The 24017-nt window shown below is 28.6% G+C and overlaps 1 protein-coding gene across 3 annotated transcripts in view; it reads left to right on the top strand.

Moving 5' to 3' along the window:
- LOC129921532 (thiamine transporter 1-like) overlaps positions 1-24017 on the top strand; it is a 123865-nt gene that overhangs the window by 21578 nt on the left and 78270 nt on the right. For 2 of the 3 annotated variants that reach the window (XM_056003405.1, XM_056003406.1), the window contains one exon: positions 6888-6936. The gene's annotated coding sequence lies outside the window, so the exon portion shown is untranslated. Of the gene's footprint in view, positions 1-6887; positions 6937-15971; positions 16064-24017 lie in introns of those variants that run through there. The other variant, XM_056003407.1, reaches the window with a different exon arrangement.

Raw genomic sequence — 24017 nt, 5'->3', positions numbered from 1 at the left:
GGTTTAGTGATAAACATTTTTATAATCAATAAATGAGCCACTGTCAATCAATTGACAACTCAAACCTTTTGGTCTATCTGACTTGAAGTTGAACAATTCTCAATATCCAATTATTATTATTCAAAGTTTAGTTCTCTAAAGCACAATTTTTGTATTATTCCTCTGTATCCTTGCATATCTTTTGAAAATAATAAATCATTTCATAGAAAAAGAGAAAACATCTTTCTGATTTGAATGTGTTCTCGCAAAAAAAAAACACTATCATGATAGTAATCTTCTTTTGAAAATTCATTTTGTATAATAAATCGATTCATTCTTAGAGAGAACGCATATTTCCCATCATGACTTTGACACCAACCATCCATTACCAAATCTAAAAAAAATACACATACACACACAAAGATCGAACAAACGTTTATTCCCATCATCATAGAATATTGTGATTGGAAATTTGTGTTTGAATATAGCCAAATCATGTAATTGCATCACTAAACCATGAAACATCACCAATTTAGCTTTTACCCCATTCTGCAAACCCCTAATGAATGTTGATGCTTGATTAGCCATTTTCCGTAAATTTGTCCACCACAGTGGGTTGGTATGGATTATTCATTCGTTTTAATCCAACTGAGCGAACGTTCGTTGGTCGGCAATTCTTTTTATTCAAAGGACATCACATCATCATCATCACCATTACCATTCAGCAGTAGCCATCAACCATCAAAGCCATCTCAACATATAAAGTCGTCTGTATATTGTATGTGTTGTAGTTGAACATGTGATTGCACTCATAGAAGCATCGAACCCAACCATTTTCAATTCGAAAACTCCTTTCTCTCTCTGTGGTATAAAATTCTTTCAAAACACGTGAGTGAGTAAGCGTGTAGTTGGATGATTTCCAATTTTATTTAGAAAACATCAGATTATTGCTCGTTGAATGAATCGTTTATTTAGATCTAATATTTTAGTATGTGAATAAAAGTGGATTTTTTTTTTGGAACGTGTCCTTTTTTTTTTTGATATGTTTGACATTTAAATGAATTAGTTTGATTTTAGATAAAAGGATTTGAGATGCTTTAATAAATTAAGAAAATTATTTTTCTAAAGAAAGACGTTTACTAATAGGTAGTACCTAAGTCAAGAGCAGAGTTGTAAAAATAAAAAAAAAAAATAAAAAAAATTTTTATTGCAACTGAAAAATATTTGCATAAAAAAAAATTAATATTGCAACTGAAAAATATTTGCAATAAAAATAAAATTTCTACTGCAAATAAAAATATTTTGCATTAAAATTTTTTTTATTATAAATACAAAATTTTCTGCATTGAAAAAAAAAAATTCAAGCAAAATGATGTGTGCATTAAATAATTTTTTTTGAATATTCGTCTAATTGCTTACCATTTTGACTATTTGACTTTACATAAGCTATTTCAACTATAATGTTGAACTTAATGCAGAAAATTTTATATTTTCAAAAAAAATTTTGTATTGCAAAATATATTTTTTCGCAATAAACATTTTATTTTCAATGCAAATTTTTACTAGCTTGGGCAAGTATTAGTTTCGTGTGGAAAAAAAAATTGAAGTTTTAATCAAAACCATCATTACGATGATGGAGAAGATCAAATAATCATTTTTAACAAAAAACTAAACCGACTTCCATGGCTAAAACTGGGTTTTATGGTTTTTCTAATAGTTCCTATGGCCAGAACTGAACCACATTGCAGCCAACAGCTATCTAATACAAAAAGAATTATCAAAATTGATTCACTCAGTCCAAAGTTATGAGGTAACAAAAAAAAAAAAAAAAAATACAGACGAATTGAATTCCTTCCTCCTTTTTGGAAGTCGGTAAAAAGTGTTTTCGTCATGCCGTCTGTGTTCTGTGCGTCCATCTGTACATCGACCTAGGGCCTAAACGAATGGATGGATTTTCTTGAAACTTGGTACAGATGATTTTTGCGTTATTTCCTAGACCCATTTTTTTATTTTTTTTAATATCTCCTTTTTAACACATATTTCCCATATAAAGTTTTCGAGGTATTCCAATTTTCTCGAAAACGGCTCTAACGATTTTGATCAAATTTGATGTATGTATGAATGTACGTATCTTATTCATTCTAACAAAACTGCGATTTTATTTTTGCTCAAAAAATGCCGAGAATGGAAATATGGCGTTGCCGTTTTTCAAAAATTGACATATTTTTTAAGTTCATATATTTCATCAAAATTAACAGACAGGTATTTCTTATCATTTTGATGTGTAGAATGTAAAAATTAAATTTTTTTAAGTTTTTGAAGAAATTTTAAAAATTAAATTTTTTTAACTTACCTACCTAATATTTTTTTTTATAAATAAAATCATAAATTTCCATTAGATATTTAAGATATCGAAACTTTGAACTACAAGATCAAGTGTAGGTGCGACGCAGTCGTGAATTTTATTTCAGTTGCAATCAATTTTTACTTGCTCTATATAGGTACGGTGACCATCCGTCCCGGTTTACCCGGGACTGTCCCGTATTTCTACATCTTGTCCCGGGTTTTTATTTAAGAAACCCGGGACGTATAAGTGTCCCGTATTTTGTTATTTGTCCCGTGACTGTCCCGTATTTGCACATTCTATTTTCAGTATTTGTACAGAAAACAAGAAAACAGTGGTTGGAAATTAAATTTTTTCTAATTTTTCGGATAAAGCATTCAGCTCAGTACGCTAATGAAGCAAAACGAAAATTTTTCTATGTCTCCAAAGTTAAAAAACTTTTGGAGCAAGAAAAATTGACTGGACAAATAAATGGGAGTGACAAACGATTGAAAACTCTCCAAATATTCTAGCACAGGTCAGTGTTGCCAGAGAATTTCAGAGGCAAGGAGCCGAATTTTAGAAGTCTTGGAGCCGAAAATCGCCAATTTCAAAAATTGTTCATAAAAACTCATAATAATGCATTTTGTACCTTTTTTTTTTGTTTTTTCATCATTTTTTTCCAACTTAAAATTAACTTAGATATAATATGATAACATAAACAAAAAATTAAAAATAAATATTACTCTGTATTAAATTTATCAGACTTCAAGTTAGATTCTTTAATTTTTATTTTAGTAATAAATAACAAAACAAATATACATTGTGGAATAGTGGAAACAAAATATGATGCGTTCAGAATAATAATGGGTCAAGTCCATTTGAAATTTGTGCATTATTCTGAACTTTGAGGAGCTTTTTCTCAGAAACTAAAGGAACTTTTGAAATAAATGTTTCACAGATCGATAGCTCCATATTGCCAAAATGTCTTTTATTTTATTTGACATAAAACGAAACCCCTAATTTTTAAGACCTTAAAATAGCCAACCTAAAGAGAAGTGGACTTGACCCATTATAATTCTGAACGCCTCATATATAAACGAAAATGGAAGCACGTACATTCACAATTGCGCTTTTCAGCAAGACGTCAGATTCTACTTCGAAGAAGTATAGTTCTACTTCGAAGGCTTTTAAGGCGTGATCATAATAATCAAGTTCTTTTATTATAAAAGTTTTTAATTTTGAAGGAGCCAAAAATCGCCAAATTGAAAACTTAAGGAGCCAAATTTTGATAAATCGGAAATCAGAATTTAAAGGAGCCGGAGAAAACTTGAAGGAGCCGGTTTGGCTATAAATAGCCTGTCCTGGCAACACTGGCACAGGTAAGAATTTCGTTGGCTAGACCGCGTAATGTGCAACGAAAAGAAAAAATTTCTCTTACGATTTCGTTGTGCTGGTTACGTATGAAAATTTTCTCTAGGCTAGGTTTTAGTTCTTAAAATTGTTAGTCAATTAATTAGTTCCAGGTTTTGTTTGTCAGGTTGAAAAGCTTCACCAGGAAATTTTTTTTCGAATAATGAACAACAAATAAAAGAGTAAAGAAGAAGAGTTTATAAACTTTTAAGGACAATACAAGTTAAAAGTTGAATTAAAGATCATACAATTTCAAATTAATTTAAACAAAATTAAAATGTTAAAAAACAGCTCTCCTGATTTTGATTAAAAAATGATTTCTGATTTCGTAAACGATTTAAATGAATTCATCAAAAATGCTCCCATTAAGTCGTTTAGGAAATCTTGATATCAAAATAAGGAAAAATTATGAAAACTCATTTAAAAAAATTTTATTTTTTTTTCTGAAAAATTAATATTTTCAAAATGATCTTACGATTTTTTTTATTTGTCCCGGGTTTCGCTTCCAGAAATATGGTCACCGTATCTATAGGGCAAGTATTGGTTTCGTGTAGAAAAAAAAAATCGAGGTTTTAATCAAAACCAACATTACGATTATGAAGATCAAAAAAGTGGTTTTCGTCATGCCGTCCGTCGGTCTGTGCGTCTGTGCGTCTGTACGTCCATCTGTACATCGAGCTAGGGCCTAAACGGATGGATGGATTTGCTTGAAACTTGGTACAGATGATTTTTACATAATTCCCTAGACCCGTTTTTTTTTTTTTTTAATATCTCCATTTTAACGCATATCTCCCATATAACGTTTTCGAGGTATTGCAAATTTTTCGAAAACGGCTCTAACGATTTCGATTAAATTTGGTGTGCGCAATACTCTTATTGATTCTAACAAAACTGCGTTTTTAGTTTTTCTCAAAAAATTCGGAGAACGGAAATATGGCGTTGCCGTTTTTCAAAAATTAACATATTTTTTAAGTTCATATATTTCATCAAAACATGAGTTAATTTTATTCAAAATTTACAGACATAATTTTGAAGTGTCAAAAATTAAAAAAAAAAATTAAAAAAGTTTTTGAAAAATTTTTTTTTTAAGTTTTTGAAAAAAAAAATTTAATTTTAATTTTTTTAACTTGCAACTTTATTTTTTGATTTTTTTTTCTCGACTAAACAAAATCTTAAATTTCCAATAGCTATTTAAGATAACGATACTTTGAACTGCAAGAGCAAGTACGTGCGACCCCAGTCGTGCATTTTATTTTTTTAATGCCAACATTTTTTAATTGCAATAAATATTTTTCTAAATGAATTAAAAAAAAAATAATTACAAACCTGGCTCAAGAGTCTTGATATTAAGTATTTCGCTCAAAGAAGAGTTTGAAAAAGAAATCAGATCATCATCAAGTTTCACTTTTTCAAGCTTCTTTATATCCGATTCATATTTGCAGTTCAAAATCTAAGTCTAATAAAATAAAAAAATCTTCGTATTCATAAAAAATAGTAAATTCATGCAATTTATAAAAATGAACGAATTTTCACAATTCTATTAAAACATTTTATGTGAGTCTTCAATTCCTCAATAACATCCCTTTTTTTATTTACATTCAATTTACTGGAATATGTATTAATTTAAGATTCTGTAAGAAAACAGAGTTTCTATTAAAGGAGAATGGGCATATTGGACGTTTGGCGGCCAGTAATGAAATTGGTATCAAATGAAAGAACTATAACGCAGGAAAATTTTTTACTATGGCCGTTTCGTTGTATTGCATTTGGAATGGAAGATATTGCAATATTAGTGTTGTTAATGCATCGAGCAATATGCGAAGGGCAAATTGAATTACTATTTTAATTAAATTATGAAATATGATTTTATGTAATTTTTTCTATGATTTAAAACCTCAATCTTGAATATCCGACCAATGGAACTCAAAATATAAGCTTTTTAAGCCAACCACTTCAAGATTTTGTTTTTGAGTTTTCAAAAGGAAAAAACAAATCAAAAATTGAGAAAAAAGTCTTAAAATAGACTCGAAATTGATGTTTTAAAAAGCCAATATTTTGGGTTCTATTGGTTGGATATCCAAGATAAAGGTCTTCAGGATCACGGAAAATGACAGATTATCATATCTTGCACTTAAAATACAAGTTCAATTTTAAACATTGAGACAATTTGCATTAACTTTTAAATGCAAAAATGCATTTTATCGGTTTGTGAAGAACGTTAGAAGGATAAAACTTCTGCATAATGTATATAAGACTTAACTACATCAAAAAATAACAAAATCGTTCTTGGCCACGGAACGTCCAAGTTCCATACAGAATTGCCCATTCTCCTTTCCTTTCAAGGACATTTCTGTAAATTATTAAATATTAAATGTTAAATAAATCTATATCAATATCCATTCATACATTTATCCATAGTCTCTTGTTTGCTAAAAATGAAACAAACAAGCAGTTTGTGTTTTGTTTATTTATAAAGAAAAAAAGAAAATAAATACAAAACATTTTGTTAGATTTATTTTCTCAGATCCCATTTTACCGAAAGGTAGATTTTTTTCTTATAAAAGCAAACGCACCCGCCGTCCGCCAACAAAGTTAAGGCCAAATAATGTAGTCTACAAGGAAGTAAAAATATTTACTCAACCCCCAATAACAAATGCTTAACATAAATGTTAGATATTATTCTGTATTCAACCCCTACACAGCAGAGAGAGGGTGGTTTTTGGGGTAGCCAGGAAGTATTATGGTACATAATTATTTATTTACCTAGTTTGTTTAGGAATATACAGGATGAACACTGATTCATGTATTGCCTCTTAAACTTACATCAACACCTTAAGGCAATCTTATACTCTCTTAAAGCATTATTATAAATTGTGATAAAGGTGAAGGTAGGTATCTATAAAATAGTGTTGGTTCCGTTCACATAATTCTTGTTTTTATTTGATTTTTTTTTTTTGTATTCATGAAAATATAGACTACATTAACAACTCCAAGCTAAATAACTTTTCAAGAACACATAAATGTATAAAAAGAAACTTTCAATATATTTCATTTTTAATAAGCTATTTAACAAAATTTCAAGAACCGTTTGCAACATAAATACAATTTTCATTTAATGTAAGCGAATTTATATTGCAAGTCTTTAATTTGCTTTTCAATCTTTATTTTTCAGAATTCAACACTTTATTAGGATAATTTCTTGTATCCAATATATCAAATTGGTAAGTGTTTAAATATTTCATGGAGCTTAAAAAGCCTAAATAGAATTCAAACCTACTTTTAAAAAACAATTTTTTTAAGGGGTTTAAATTTTTTTGTATGTCAAATCTTATAGTCAAAAACAGACATTTTAATTTTAAAATACGAAAGCTTTTCTAGGTTGCCTTTTAGCCTTAACTTTTAGCAAGTATACCAACCATACTACAAATAAGTACCTAAAGCTTTATTTCATTTATTTAACTTTTAAACTGTTATACAGGATGTGTTGTATTTTCTGTTCTTTCAAATAAGCTTTCTGGCGGAAGTCGTTATAAATATTTCAAATTCAAACTAGTGATTGGTCGAAAGAAAGAAATATAATTACTTTTATAAGAAAAAAGCCCTTTTTTGTTTGAATTTTGAGAGTTTATTTTTTGAAACAACTGAATTAATGCCAACTCTTTCACCTACCTCTAACAAATTCCTTAAGATTTCCCTTATTGCAGACATAATTAAAACAATAAAGGGTTTTCAATGAAAAAAAAGTAATAGTGGTAGATTTATGAGAAAAGATTTTAAAGGTTTTTTTAACACTTAAACTAATGGCACATAAGTAACACAGATTTACGTAAAAATGGAGTTAACAGTTAAGTTCTTTAAAGTCCTTCTGACATTCTTCTTTTAGATGGATTTAAGTTCATATTGAGTAAAGTTCATAATGAGTATATAATTTTCGGGATTTTGCGTTTTCGGGATTTTAGATTCTGTTTTTTGTCTCGCGAAAGATTCTATGTCATTTACTCATTGGATTGGGGTACCTTACCTATAGGAATATCAAAAAAAAAAAAAAATATTTTGACCAAAATTTTGTCTTTGAAATATTTTAAAGCTGCGTTAACTTTTTTTTTATATATATATATCACCTTAATTGACTTGGTCGTTTAAGAAAAAGTATAAAATATAAAGAAATTGTACATTTTATTGCATGTATTGCAGTGATTTTTTTTTTTTTGAAATCGTCAGAGCTGTTTTTGTAATGGTTTCCATATAATAACACTGGTCTGCAAGGAAATCCTCCTTTAAATAAAACTTTACTTTTCGAAAGGATTTTCGTATGCTGATTCCGAATCAGAAGTCAGAATTGACCTAGCACGTCACGTTTTTTAGATATTCCCGTTAGAAAATCTCAAAAACCCATTTTTTGCTGTTTTCGAAGAAATATTTTGGCATAATGTTATCTTTTTCAATTAAAATTGTTACGGTTTATAAAATAACTTATTTTTTTCTTTCAAATTCAGTTTCAATCTTCTCAATATCTCTTTTCTTCTCCGAGAAATCTTAATTTAAGTAAGTTTAGTGGGTTTGGCATATCTTACCATAAAGAAACTGATCTCTAAAAATTAATATATCTTTCTCCCTAGAACAAAAGTATACTTTTCTAATGGACTTTAGTGTGTTGATTTTGAATCCGAACTCAAAAAATTTCTGTCAGCTCTGGTTTTTGAGATATAGTAGTTTTTTTTTGAGATTTTCTAAAAAAAAACTTGATTTTGTGATACATTAATGCAAATATCTCAAAATTCTGACGTGCTAGAATTTTTTTGACTCTGGATTCTAACTCAGCACATCAAAAACTACAAGAAAAGTATACTTTTGTTTTTAGGAGAAATAAATCTGAAGCTTTACAGGGCAGTTTATCGATAGGTTTATTACAAATAAGATATTTCTAAATAGAAAAGTAGTATATAAAATTACAAAACACGTAAAAATTTTGTTTAATTTATTTTATTATAATAATGGGCGTTGATATTCTCTAATTTCCTTAATTAAGGTGTTTTTGTTCATGAAGGATTTACTAAAAAGTGAAGGATTTCAATATTTCTGCTTTTTTTGTCAATCAATATTTTAAAATATGAGTAAAAATTAATGTAGAAGGACATATTTGGTGTCAATCGATATGACATATTATGAGGAATAAGTCCAATCCTCAAAACCAAATGGTTTTAATTTTATACAAGATCAAATGAATCTAAAAGGGTGATTTTTTAGAAACTCCTAACATTTTACAAAAATCATTTTTACAAAAATGGTACCTGATAGAATTTTTCTGAAACCAGATTTAGATTAAGGAAAGTCTAATCTTTCATAATATCAAAAATTATTTGAAGGAGAAAAAAAAAAGTTAAATTTTGCAGACCAGTGTAATTAATAATACCGTTATGTTTGTGAACTAAAAACTTCACCGAAAAAAAAAAAGCAAATTCAGCAGGAATAAAAACGAAATTTGTGATTAAATTTTCTACAGAAAATCTTTGAAATTTTCCATACAGCAGCTTTTAACAATTTGAATATTTTAATGTTCACTACGGCGTATACGTGATTTTTTGTTTTTATACATATACATAAGATTGTTTTGTTTATACATTTATACATTTAATTCGACAACTATGTATATTAGTAGTTGTTAAATACTCAAAATAAATTTTCTCATCAAAATAAATTTAATCAAAAATCGTCTCTATTTGCCAGATTTGAATTGAAGTTACATGAGTCGAAGGATTTTTTGTTTTTTTTTTTTTCGAAATTTTTTTTTCAACATTGGGCAGGTTCAGAAACGTTAGGGACTAAATATTTAGGTAATTTCTCGGCCTCTGATTGGTCAACTGTCAAAAAAAATCCTTCCAATTTATGTAATTTTATTGGAAAGCTGACTGGAAAGTTAGGCAAGAAAATTTTCCCTAAATATTTAGGAAAGTTTTTTTTTTTGTCAACATGACAGATGATTGTTTTTAATTACAACAGAATTATTTATCTATTTGAATGAAAAACGAGCAAAAAGTGCATTATCGGTTATAATTAATTATATTTATTTATTAAAGTAAAGTGAAATTTGGTTTCTGCCCAACAGGATCTGTAAATTTCGCAAGTAAATTTTGAAATTTGAAAATAATGGCGTATCGAAACAAATTTAGTCAATTTACTCAAATTTCCGTTCAGAAAATGACGTTGTCTAAATATCTAGTCATTAATATTTCTGCAACGTGCCCATTACAAGTAAATAAAATCAAATGATTAATGTGACTTCACGGCCAAAAAAATATTTTTAAACCCCTAAATTTACAATTGGAGTGGAGTGGAAAAGCTTAATAAATCTGAAATTTTAGTAATTTTTTTAATTTTTTTTTTTTCAAACAATGGCTTAAGGGCACCCTGTTACCGCAAAAGCCATAAAACTAAACACTTTTGCTTTTCAATTTGAAACCACTTGACAGCCATAAAGTCATAAAACTTTCAATAATGTGCTAGACTGTTTGTACATTGCAGATCATCGAAATATCATTAAAAATGTCCTTTAAATCCCAAGTTGACACAAAACAAAAAAAGAAAAAACTCATAAATACTAACTTTTCGATTTTACGAGTAGGCAAAACATGTTAATTCCACAAAGAAAAAAATATCCATTCTGACTTTACGTGCCTTATCGACTAGAAACTCTGGAGCCGCCATGTTCGACTGGCGTCACACATATCCTTCCTTAATCTTTTAAACCTATCAACAAAACAAAAAGTTCATAGGGATAACTTTGTTAATACATTAAAAACCCCTCGTTAATAGCTCAATTTATATTTCCCCATGTGGATCATTAAAAACATCAAAAAATCATCGAAAAGACATTAAGGAATTAAAACATCGCCACGTATTTGCATAATTTTATTGGATTAAATAACGCGTCAACAATTTTAACTTCGTTCTGTGTTATTTAACTTATTTTTAATGATTTAATACACCGAAATAAAACAACAAAAACAATTTATATAAATTCAAACGTTGGAATAAAAATATATTTTAATCTCAAAAAAGCAGTTAACGATAATTTATTTATATATGAGAGAATTATTTTTTTCTTAATCCAACTTTTATGTTGAAAAAACTTTTTCACTCCATCATCCTTACATCTTCAAATTTTTATTCCGTATACTGATGACTTCCGGTTAGAGAGAGAGAAAGAGGATATAGCACATAATTGTGGTACAAAACTGCGAACTAACGTTGACAAGAGTTAAGGAGCGCACTTTTTTTTCGGCAGAATTATTAAACGACTTAGAAAATATATCAAGGATACACCATGCCATTGTGTTGGCATAGCTTGGGGTCCTTGTATATTCACTCTTTTTTATTTTTTTATTCATGTGGTATAGTATTATATTGCCCTTTGTGAACTTTTTTCCTATTAAATTTTTTTCATACCAAAAATGAAGTTTAATTTTTTCTTCAAGTTGATTTTCCACCCCATTTAGAGTTTTAAATGTGACTTGCGGATATATTTTGTGTCCCTATCTTTCAAAAACAAACTTCAGGTTCAAAATAATTTGTAATGCTTTATTTTTTTTTTTTTTCATTTTTTTATTCTATCTATTTTTATTATAAATGAAATTTTGAGTACAAATTTAAATTTGAAAAAGGGAAATCCATTTTGAGCTTAAGGACTTTTGTGGATCTTATTCCGAGATTAGAATTGAAGTCTGACAAGTATAGAGTTGTTTATCAAAGATGTAAGCATAATCAATTAACCCAAGCTGTTTGTTGTGTGGGTTACAATTATCTTTTTTTAGTTTATTTATTCCCACTTTCACCATTTTCAATTTATAATTTGTGTTAAATCGACAAAATAACAAAAAGATTGTTTTATTTCCTAAAACATTTTAGTACAGGTAAAATAGGCATTTAAAAGTAAAAAAAATTGTTACACTCATGAAACTTGGCAATAAGTTTGCTTTTGGGATAAGAATCAAGTACAAAAAAAAAGTCTATAAAAAAAAGTTGGGTGGAAGGGTGTTTTTCCGCAGACAAGAGGGAGGGGGTGAAGGTCAAAAGTATACTGAAAAAAATTGTTTGTCGAATATCATCATATGACACATGTTTTCAATGTATTTTTTGATGCTGAATCTAATGAAATACAAATAAAGTCAATACGATTGCTCTAAGAAAAGTTATAGCCGATTGAAAACAAGGGTGCTTGTTTTTTGACTTCAACAGGTAAAATATAACCGAAACCCATGGGAAAAACATGAAAAACATGATGAAATTCGGGATGAAAGTTTTAGATAAAGCAGGGACAAAGGAATCATAAAGTTCTTAAAATAATTTTTGGTGAAAGGGTGTTTTTTTGCTGAGTTAAGTTGTGTGGAGGAAGCTATCATAACAGCTGACTTAAATTTTATTAATTTTTAAAACTTGGCGTAAATGTTTTGGTTGGTATAAGAATTAAGAATCTATAAAGTGTACAAAATTATTTTGAGTAAAAGGGTGTTTTTTTTTTTTTAAGAAATCATGAAATTCGGAATTAATACCACAAAAACTAGGAAAACATTTTTACACCAATGAAACTTGGTAAAAATGTTTCATTTATAACAGAAACTTTTTTTTGGGAAATAGGGAAAAATCCCCGATAAGTCCGATAAAATCAATGGTATAAATGGTACCCATACGAAATTCATTAAATATGTTCTCTTTCCAATGGTAGTTAAGATAATGTGAGTCTATAAAGTTTTTTTATGTGAAAGGGTGTTTTGTTTAGAAGTTAAGAAAATATGGGTATATTCGAAAAAGTGTGTAATACTAGAGTAATATTAGTGGTACCCTATTGAAATTTAGCAATTATGTTACTTTTAAGATAAGAAACAAGAATCTAAAGTGTCTATAAAAATATCATGGTTAACAGGGTGTTTTTTTGAGTGAAAACAAAAATGATGGGTCACCCTAATGAAATTTGGTAAAAACATTGAATTTGGGATAGAAAGCAAGAATAAAGAGTTTTCATAAAAAAATTTTTGGTGAAAGGGTGTTTTTTTCGAAGAGACAGTAAATTCGTGTAAAACGTCTAAGAACTTAATTATAAACGTTCAATTTGTCATCAAAACCATAAATAAAATGAATTATTTATTTAAGTAGTAAGTGGTTAGATATTTGCAAATTAAAACAACTCACTTACACTGATTAGCAAAATTAAACTTTTTTTGCTGCCGAGACTAAACTACACTTTACTGAAAGTTTTTTTGTGTGATGAACTCGAATACGAAGAATCGTTTTTTTTTACTACTTCGGACCTTTTTCTTTTATACAAGAAAATTGTTTGAATATATTTAGTAACGGTTTCTATAACAACTGTTTTTCTTTAATTCAAACATGTGTAGGTAATATTCCCGATATCTTTTTTACTGCCCGTTATATCTTCAGTTGTTTGGCATGTTAGAAATATATAACGTCATTATCTCCTTTATAATATATGGGAGACATACTCTAGGTCCAGAAAAAAAAAAATCTCATTTGGATGAAATCCTCACGAATATGTAGTTAAAAAATAAATCTCCAGGGGGAAAGCGGTTCAAAGGACAAAATCCCAAAAAAAAAATTTTTTTTTGTAATATGTATCTCCAAAATTTCCAAAAATCTCAAAAAATCTCTACATACCCCAGAATTTTATTCGGACAAAATTATTACTAACCAGGGGCGTACACACCATTGGGGAAAGCGGGGCGATGCCACGGGCCCCCTTCGTTACTTATAAAAGTTACGAAGCAAAAAGGGGCCCCCAAATATCAAAGGAGCCAAAATTTATGCCTCAGATATTAACTAAAATATTGAACTATTTTACTTAAAAATCGTATACAAATTAATGAATAATGTAATGCATGTTTTGAAAACTGTTATTGTTATTAATATAATCTACATATCTTTGTACTTAACATATTTAACATTCAGAGGTTCTGTCAAAAACAGGAGGTAAAAAAACAAAAAATTTGTTTGACATTTTTTTTACCATTTTTACTCTTTTTATGATTTTAGATGTTTAAACTGATTTGCAAACACATTTTCTCTTCAGTAAATGATATTGCGCTAGTTGTGTATCAAGTAGTCAAGGCGGGTGCGCAATTTGAGTAACAGGACTAGATGTTGTCTTCTCCTGTTACTGACAAAAAATGTACATAATTGTTTTTCTAAAAAATAAATACTTACGCAGATTTTAAGGGGTAATAACACCTTGTAAACCATGAAATCGAGCGTCATATTCATCAGCGTATAAAACAAAGAAGAAATATTATTTTCTTTTGGTGTTTGTTTAGTTTAATTAAGTATATTAATATAGGTAACAGAATAGGCTAATGTTAAATTTTTTAACGATGTGAAATTTTTTAAATGGCGGTGTAGTTCAGGATGTAAAGGATGTAAAATCCTGTGCTCCCATCGGGCGACCAACTAACTACTACAGTTTTTAACCGATTGGGCTGAAATTTTATGTAGATCTTAAAAATACTATTCTCTAGTGAAGTACGTAGGTTTTTTTTGAAAAATTAATTTTAAAAGAAATGGCATAAGTTTGAAAAAATTATTTCATTCCAAAAACAAAATTCATTGAAAAAAAGACCATAAAATCGTTAAATTTTAATATTTCAAAAAAATCTACTTCACTAGAGAATAGTATTTTTAAGATCCACATAAAATTTCAGCCCAATTAGTTAAAAACTGTAGTAGTTAGTTGGTCGCCCGATGGGAGCACAGGATTTTACTATCATCCTGAGGGTAATTCCATGAAAAATTGGACACGAATTTTGAACAAATTATGCAGTCTTTTTTACTTTTTTTATTAGCAAATTACTATTTACAAACGGCAACTCTTTATTCAAGTTGCAAGAAAAGATTCTTTGTTGTATTCCCTTATGGATAGACATAAAATTCAGGGAGTTTAATAATCTTAAAGCATTTTTATAGCATAAGCTTGCCAACAACAGAAGAATTTCACATGAAAATGACGGAAAAACAAGCAAACTGAAAATATGATGAGTCTAATAGTGACGATGACAATATCCCCTCGTGAGTGCTAAAATAAGTTAACATTTAAGCTAGCTTCGTTACACACTATTCGTTTAAAAAAAAAACTTGAGTGAAAATGCATCTTTTCTTTACTTTTGGAACCACAAATCGCAGGTAACATGAGTTACCAGAATAATGTAACGTGAGTTACCTAAATATTTTAAAATTTTTCCTCGAAATATTGAAAAAAATGTTTGGTTTTGTCACTCATATTAAAAGCTTGTAATTTTGTATGTATGGAATCTTCATTGAAAACAAATTAAGATTCTTAATTTCACATAAAAACTTCATACTGTCGGACTCTTAAAATTCGTGTTCGATTTTTGTAACGTGAGTTACCATCAAACTTTTATTTTTCCCAAGCAAATGTTAAAAATAAAGACAGTTTTTTTAATTAATTATGAAAGTAATAGTTATGCTCCATTCATGGATAGTAATTTCGTATCAATTTACATTAAAATTGAAAAAAAAAATTATTTATGTGTTGGAAATTTTTGTGAATGTAACATGAGTTACCATGGAAATGCCCCTGAACTACACCGCCATTTAAAAAATTTCACATCATTAAAAAATTTAACATTAGCCTATTCTGTTACCTATTAATATACTTAATTAAACTAAACAAACACCAAAAGAAAATAATATTTCTTCTTTGTTTTATACGCTGATGAAAATGACGCTCGATTCCGTGGTTTACAAGGTGTTATTACCCCTTAATGTAAATAATGCTTATTCAATTGAGAAGTAAAAGAAAATTTTCGTTCAATTTTTGATTTTCATTACCTCCAAGCTGATTAAGTTTTTATTTCAAGAATTTTCTTAATTTATATATTTAGTTGACTTAGACAAATTCAGAGAAAAAAATAAATGTTTTAAGCCCACAAGAATTAAAAATTATTTTTAACTTTAATCTCAATATTTCTTCAGAATTTTGATCACGAGTTTTATTAAAACGCACTTGAAAGTTTCTTCTGAATTTTTTTTTTTTATTTTTATCAAGAAAATTAATTTTCCAAGAATCTTTAATAATTTTGCTATTGTCATTGATTCAGATGGAACCTTTTAAAACAAACAAAAACCTCTTAAATTAATTAAATCAGTTAATTTCTATTTTATTTGTTATACAAATTGTTAGAATCAACATCGCACTCATAGAAACAAATATCAAAATCTTTTATTTTTATATTGTATTTGTCTATTTGGATGTGGATATTGTGTTTATTGACACAACACAAAAAAAAAAAAAATAGAAATACATCCAAAACGAGTACTTTCCAGGTATAGGTACGTACCAAAATAAAAACAAAAAAAAAAAAAAACACCAAAGGTGACAAATTAAAGAAATTTTCTTCGAATTTCTTTCACTTCTCGAGCAAAAGCAAAAGGATGTCAAGTTTTTCCGTTTTATGTTGTGTGGATGCTTCATAATATGGATAGCAGATGGGAACTTCAGCAATTGATTCAAAGAAAAAACAGAATCACCTCAGGATAATATTAGTTTTATATTTCCATCCTTCTAACATCAGCTTTATATGGATGAGAGTTAAAGAGAGTGCCTACATTTTCAACCACCTAAGAGGGAATATCCTTGTACTTCCTTCAAAGGAAAAGCTTGGTTGTTATGAGTTTGTCTTAGTGATGGAAGAAGGAAATCACTTTTAGAATTTTTTTTTTTTTTTCATTTTTTCAAAGGATACTCAAGAAATGAACGATGACAACACGCCTTGATGATGGTTATAAGATAAAAATAGAGCCAAAGAAAAAAAAAAACAACATCCAAACCTACTATTTAGGTACTTCACTCAGTAGTTTTTTGTTTGTGGTTTTTGTTGTACATAGTTCCTTTTGAAAAAAAAGAAAGAGAGTTATGAGAAGAAGTGTCATCGTTGTCGTCAACAAACGCTGCTTGGATTTAAGTGTCATAAAAATACAAGCCAAAAGGAAGAAGAAAAAAACTTAACCCCTCTGGGGGGATGCCATATTGCAGATTTTTGTCATTTTCTCATTTTTTTTTTTTCCATTTTTCACTCAAACAACAACAACAATGATGATAGTGATGGGAGTGGAAAATGTGAAGTAAAAAATGAAAATGGTTCTACAAATTGCACTTCAATTGTGGTTTTATTTGATATCAAAACATTGTTGTGCATTTTCAATTTTTTTTTTTTTTTTTTCATATTTTTTCCCCCATTTTAGGATTCATAAAGGGAATAATGTGGGTACCCAAGGTTTTAAATCTTTTGAAAATGAGATTTTGAAAATAAAATTGGAAAATTGCTGATATCGTTTACATGTTTACTGTGTACCTACAATGTGTCCTTTAGAGGAGGGTTTATGATGTTTTTGAAATTGAAAAGGGTTAAATGGAAGATAAGGTTTGTTTACAGAATGTTAACCTCAAAATAAGATATTCGTTTGCACTTGCATGTTAAAGTTCGGGTATAGGGTAAAAGCGGGTGAGATGGGACGGCGGGAGGGATGGCGCACTTTAAATATCTTGTACATTTATTGCTCTAAAAATGTATGAAAAATATTTTTAGCTTTCTTTAAATATTTTAAATCGAAGTAGCCAGTTTTCGTTTCTTTGACTGTGATACAAAAAATTTAAAAAAATTTCAAAGCAAATCATGTGATGATTTTTTTCGAATTTTTTTGTTTGCTCTTTTTTTTGTTCCGATATTTTGTGAGTCGTTGGGATCTTAGATGCCCTTGATACACTAATACATACAAGAGAGTATAAGTTATGCATTGTATGTGAAATCTGAGCTGTAGCTCTATCTGCTTTTTATGTGTGCTTACGAATAGGAACTATGGGAAAAAAGGTGAAATGGCGCAGTTTTTTGCGGGTGAAATGGCGCATTCCGTGCTAAATTTTTTTACTTGATTATAGTGTTAGCAAGTGCCATATTACCCTCAAAATATTTTTTTAAGTACTCGTAATTCAGCCAAATTCAAATTTTCATTAAAATACACAATTTAGAATGAGGTTGTGTATGTGAACTTTTTAAACGTTTGCATTGACATAATTTGTATTTATTGCTTCGTTGACATATAAAACATTCTTTTAACTTAAAAAACAATTAAAAACTAAATAGCTTCAAATTTGAAGGAAAACCAACTTTTTAATCCAACATTTTTATAAAAAAGACGACTAGTTGCAATCTATTATATAGCATGCATTGGTGCTTCACTCCTGCATATCGGTTAACTATTTGTGAAATAAATGTTACAATAGAAACCTAAAACAAACTCATGCACCATCTCACCTACCAAGGTATGCCATCTCACCCACCCTAGAGGGGGAGATGGTTTTTTTTAAGCTTTTTTGCTTTATTAATTTAAAAATATAAACTTAAAATATAAAATTCTCTAAAACATAATTATACTTTGGATATTGAATATAGAACATTTTTGCGTTGTTAGAAATATGAAATGCGGTTTACTTTGAAAAATATGCCAAAAACAAAAAAGGTATCCCATCTCACCCGCTTTTACCCTAATCAAATTCATTTAAATGCGCAAAAGTCTTTTTTAAAGAAAGGTGTTCATCGTTTCCATTATAATTTCTAAAGTTTATATCCTAATTTGACAAATGTGGTATCGCTGGTTGAGTCCTGCTTTTCTACTGGTCATAGATAGTGCGAAGTCCAATTGAAAGGGTATCCCAATGAATAAAGTCTACAACTATTTCAAGACCGGAAAACTTATACAACTTGGATAAATCATTCTTGCAGCTGTTCTTGTTAACACCGTAACAGTTAATTATTTTTACTTTTATTTTTTTCCTTTGTTAAATTTCTCTTTAGCCAATTAGGAAAATAAAAAATAAAGGACCATCGAAACGAATTCAAACAGAATTGTTTTCTTAAAAGAGAAAATATTATATTTTGAAACTTTATTGGTCATGCACAATGCACTTTTACAATTTTTACGCTCAACTAAGCTCACAGAAAAAAGGAACATTTATCAAACAAAATTGGATTCTCCTTACAAAATATATTTTTCCTCCTTCCATTTTGCACAGTCATTTTACGTCCTTAAATTTAACAAACAAGTTGAATAAAAAAAATGAAAAAAAAAACGTCCACTTTCGATTTTTACATTATTCGAGTATTCTCTCTTAGCACTCATGATCCTGAAAAAGGATGTTTTCTATCTTCTTTTTTTTTTTTTGATGGTTTGTCTATATGAAAAATGAAAATAAAGATAAAAAAAATTTCAATCGAGAATTTATATTTTGATTTATTATACTCAAAAATGTGAAAATTGAAAATCAATAATAAATCACACAAACACTGACAATCATCAACATCATCATCGTCATCATAACAAAATTCATATATTTATTTGAAGTTGAATTTTTTTTTTGGCAATGTTGTTGAAAAAGTTCTTGTGTGTGATGATGTTTTGTTTGTTTGGCTTTGAAAGATTCAAATAGAGCCTACTCCTTTTGTGGATGTGTTTTTGGCGGATTTAATGAGGATTCGATGTAATTTTGCCCTGAAACCGTTTTAAAAGATTTTGAGGAGGAGATTTATACGATATTATAATGAGAATCCTTATTTTGGATCATCATCAGGCTTATTCACTCATAAAAAGGTATAGGCTTTTCATGTATAGTATGTGTTTGCTTTGAAGACTGGAAATGAAGGAGTAGATTAACTTGGAGTCGTAAATCTGAACATCCTTTTTGGGCCCTGATGTTTAATTTTGGTATACAGGGTGTCCCAAAAGTAATTTATCAAACGAAATATACTGATAGGTCAACTTAAGGGCTCTTAGAATTTGGAAAGTTGTTTATCATAAATCCTTACGGTTTTCGATTAAGTGCATTTTTTGTGAAATTTCAAAAAATCCCTACTTTGCAACAGTATTTTGCTTCCTCCCCACCCCCCCCCCCCCCCCAATTGATTTTTGTTTTTTATTATTCTTTCACTTAAACTGTGTCCAATAACAAGAAACTATTTACTGATCAAAAAAAAAATCTTAATTCATACGCCATTTTGCTGCAAATTAATTAAAAGTTCCAAGTTTTTTCAAAACTCAATTTCTTACATTTATTTCAGAGCAACACACAGAAAAAAATTTGTATGGTATGGTGTGACACTGGTTTATTATTTTGAAAACTTGTCCCGATAATGCAGTTTTCAAAAAGGTATAAAAGTTTCCAAAGTTGAAGTTAGATCGAAAAATATTACAATTTTAATTCAACAAAACAGGGTTTTTCAAAGCAAAAATCAAACAAAAATAAACACATTTTCTCGAACTGTTGTTTGTTATATAGCCTATAAGGCTATTGATTATGTCGAAAAAAACATGGCAATAAGGAACTAAGACGTTCACGGGTTTTTATTGCAGGAATCGTTGAATGGGTTATAAGAGAAGATAAAACCGCGGAGTGCTATTAAATGAGAGGGTGGAAACTGAAGATAGGGGTACAAAAGCCCCCTTTTTGGTTTTTTCAATATACCTCGTAAACCAAGAAAAATTTTAATATATTGCTCATAAAACATTTTGTAGAGAATTAAATTTCCTATTGGAATAATGTTTTTTAAAAATTATAAGTTTATAATTCTAGCTTTTGAAAAGAGTTTCAATCAAAACTGTAAGTGTTGCCGTTGTTTTTTAATAAATTTTTTTTATTTTAAGTATTTTTTTAGAAAATTGCCCCTCCCGCCAAAACGGGGGGACATAGACCCACCTCCCATAGTAAACAATGATTGTATTTAACCCCTCTACAAAATCTCATTATCAGGTCTTGGTGCTTAAGTTATCGTACTTTCCCCTCAAATGATTCTGTTTTACTTGAGTAAAACTAGAAATGCGAAAAAAAAGATAGATTAAAATGGCCATACTTCGGTTAGTTTTCAATAAAAAAATTTAGTGAGTGCAGCATTTTGAAGGAAATTTAATCTTCTTTTTTTCCTTGGAGCAATGTTTATGTCTATCTCAACCCACAAAAAATGTACAGCTAAAAAAGCAAAAAATCTCAAAAAACTTATTTTTTTGATATTTTTTTTATGATTGTTTCGACTATTTTGGTATGGAACATTTTTTTTTTCAATTTTTAAAAAACATTATTCCAATAGGAAATTTAATTCTCTACAAAATGTTTTATGAGCAATATATTAAAATTTTTCTTGGTTTACGAGATATATTGAAAAAACCAAAAAGAGGGCTTTTGCACCCCTATCTTCAGTTTCCACCCTCTCATTTAATAGCACTCCGCGGTTTTATCTTCTCTTATAACCCATTCAACGATTCCTGCAATAAAAACCCGTGAACGTCTTAGTTCCTTTCTAAACTACATAATCAATAGCCTATTATTTCAATTTGAACAAAAGCCTCTAATTTTTGTTTGTATTTTTGCTCTGAAATTTATTTGACACAGTTCTATGCCGGTAATACAAAATTAAGACCAGAGTTTGGCACCAGATTGGAAAAAAATAACGCTACCGCTTTTAGCCCTTAATTAAGATATATCCATTACATTGAATATCAAATGTGCTAGAATCATAAAGGTTGCTACCTGTCATATACCAATTTTTAAAAAGTTATATCTTTTCGAAAAGTTCTCTACTATATTGTTAAAAAATTCAAAAATTAATTTTAAAAGCAAGTTATAAAACATAATTTTCAAAAATGCATCCTAATTATGGTGTTCAATGAAATTGAAATGTGACTACACTGCAACCACCAGCTTTACAATAAAACAAAAATCACCAAAATCGGCTTACACTATAAATAGTGGAGTAACTAAAGCTCAAAAATTGGCAATATTATTGATCTTTTTTTTCAAACGTTGTTAATTAAAAATACTTTAAAGTCTATAGATTAAAAACTGTCGGTGTTGCCATTTTGATTTTTTAAATTTAATTGAAGATTTTTGTTAACAAAAAAAATTTTTTTTCAAAAATTTTTCTTAAATTTCTTTTTAAATAAATTCATATTTTATTAGAAACAGTTTGGAAAAGAGTAATTTTAAATTTTTTCAACAACATTTTTTTTTTAAATTCTGAGTTTGAGGACCATTTTTTCAAAAACTCTTAATTATATTTAGTGGATTTAAATTTAAGAGATAAGAATGAGCTTCTGGCTTTTTAAAAATGTATTTTAAAATATTGTAGGTGTTGCCGTTGTTTTCAAAATATTTTTTTGTGTTTTAAGTCAGATTGTGAGAAAATTGCATTTATCGCTTAAACGATGGAAGATTGTCCCTTACATATTTTTTCCTTAAATTACATAGAAAATCTTTTGCTATCATTTGTTTTATGAAATTTAAGCAAAAAAATGGTTTTGTTAAAAAAAATTAAATTTTAATTTTAAAAAACAATACGGTAACATCGGCAGTTTTTCAAATGCCATGTCTTAAAGTATTTCAATATCTTAAAATTTAGACGCTTTCATTTGACACATTCTGTTCTGTTATTAAAAAACAAAATTTAATAGCTTGAAAATAACACTTTTTTTGTGTACTCTAAACAGTGTTTCGCACTGGCTCAATTTAGCAGTCTTTACTGACAAGCGAGTAATAGAATAGAAAATACAAATTTTCGGGAAAAAATATTTATATTCTTTTTAAATTTAATCTCCAATCCAAGTTATAAATTAATTACTTTTAAAGCCTTTCTTAAAGTTGATTAACATTATGCATAATAAACATATTCCAGAATTATATGAATTTGTCAATCAAAAATGAAGATTAAAATCACAATATCATTGATTTATTGTCTAGTTGTATGCAAACAAACAAACATCAAACCCATTCTTCTATGACACATGTGTAAACACTTGACAAAAGTATTGATATCCTTTCGATTAGACCATTAAACCTACAACACATAGATGTTAGACAGTAATCTCCAATCATTTAAGGACCAAAGAACCAATAAAACTTAATATTCGTATCCATTTTTATATCTTATCCAAAATGTATTAATATTTATTATATTCTTTAGAAGGTCCTTGTGTTTTAATGATAACTTTGCTCCTTTTTTTTGTTAGTTTTTTGCCTTCCATTAAATCTTTAAGAGGTTTTAAACTTTAAAAAAGGGAAAAAGCCCAAATAATTCTTTTTTTGTCTCCTGAAAAGGGTGCAATTCCGAAAACAAATATAAAAGTCAAAGTGAGAAGCAGTAGCTGAATCGATTTTGATTCCTTTTCTTTTAAAATTTGCGTCACGAAGGAATACAAAAAAAGAACAACAACAAACAAGAAAAGGAGTCAAGTCAATCAAAAAGTGACATCTCTGAAATCAGGCATATACATAGTCAAAAAAAAAGTTTATTTTTCTCCTTCTTTTTTTCTTCCATTCTTTTGATTTATAAAAATCAAACCATTATTTTGCTTTTTGTTTCCACAAGAAGAAAAAAAAAGAAAAAAAAGGTGCCAAACAGAAGGCGGCAAAAATAAAATACAAATAAAAATCTTTAACATTCAACGACTTTGAATTTGATTTATTTGTTGAGATACAGCAATTTCAAGGACCAAACACAGCATCAGCCATCACCATAACTTTCGAATAAAATTAAATCTACATTTCACACAAAATTAGATTTTGTACGAGAGTATTATCCGTCATTTTGGGGTAGATGGGCTCTAGGGAGTGCTTTTGGCCCAAAGAGCAAAGGTTAAATTGCCTCTAAAAAAAAAAATCATCCCACGAATACTTTGAACGAATGGCCTAAACCCTCGTTAGAGATGATTATCACCATGCTTCCCACCAACAACCAAGCAGTTAAAAAGTAAAGAATTCTATTTCAGAGTTTTAACATATTTTTTATGAAATACTAGAGAAATCGTCACATTTTGAGGTTGCTTGGGCGAAGGATTTATCTGTTTTTGTGTCCTCTCACACTTCAGTTGGGTAATAATTTTGGACATTTCCAAACCCACAGTACATTTTTTCTTTATGAAAAAAAAAAGATTATAATCTTAAGGTCATTTATGACTTTTTTTTAACATGAAAACTGAAATAAAAAAATATGGCACCAAGGAGATAAGGAATTTTGAAGAATTTAATTACTTCTGAAGGATTTACAGAATCCTTCGTCAAAATCAAGTTCAGGAATCTTAAATTTCTTAAATATTAATTTTAGATGAATTTTCAAATGAACTTTTTAAATTTGCTTTTATTTTATATTACTTGTCGCAGGAAAATAAAAATCGTATATTCGTTGGAGTACCACAAGGCTGTGTACTATGCCCCACAGTTTTTATTTGATAATTAATT

This window comes from Episyrphus balteatus, chromosome 1 (genome assembly GCF_945859705.1).
Source record: "Episyrphus balteatus chromosome 1, idEpiBalt1.1, whole genome shotgun sequence".
Classification (NCBI taxonomy): domain Eukaryota; kingdom Metazoa; phylum Arthropoda; class Insecta; order Diptera; family Syrphidae; genus Episyrphus; species Episyrphus balteatus.
The sequence above is the reverse complement of the archived record's forward strand: the minus strand, read 5'-3'. Positions and strand labels throughout refer to the sequence as shown.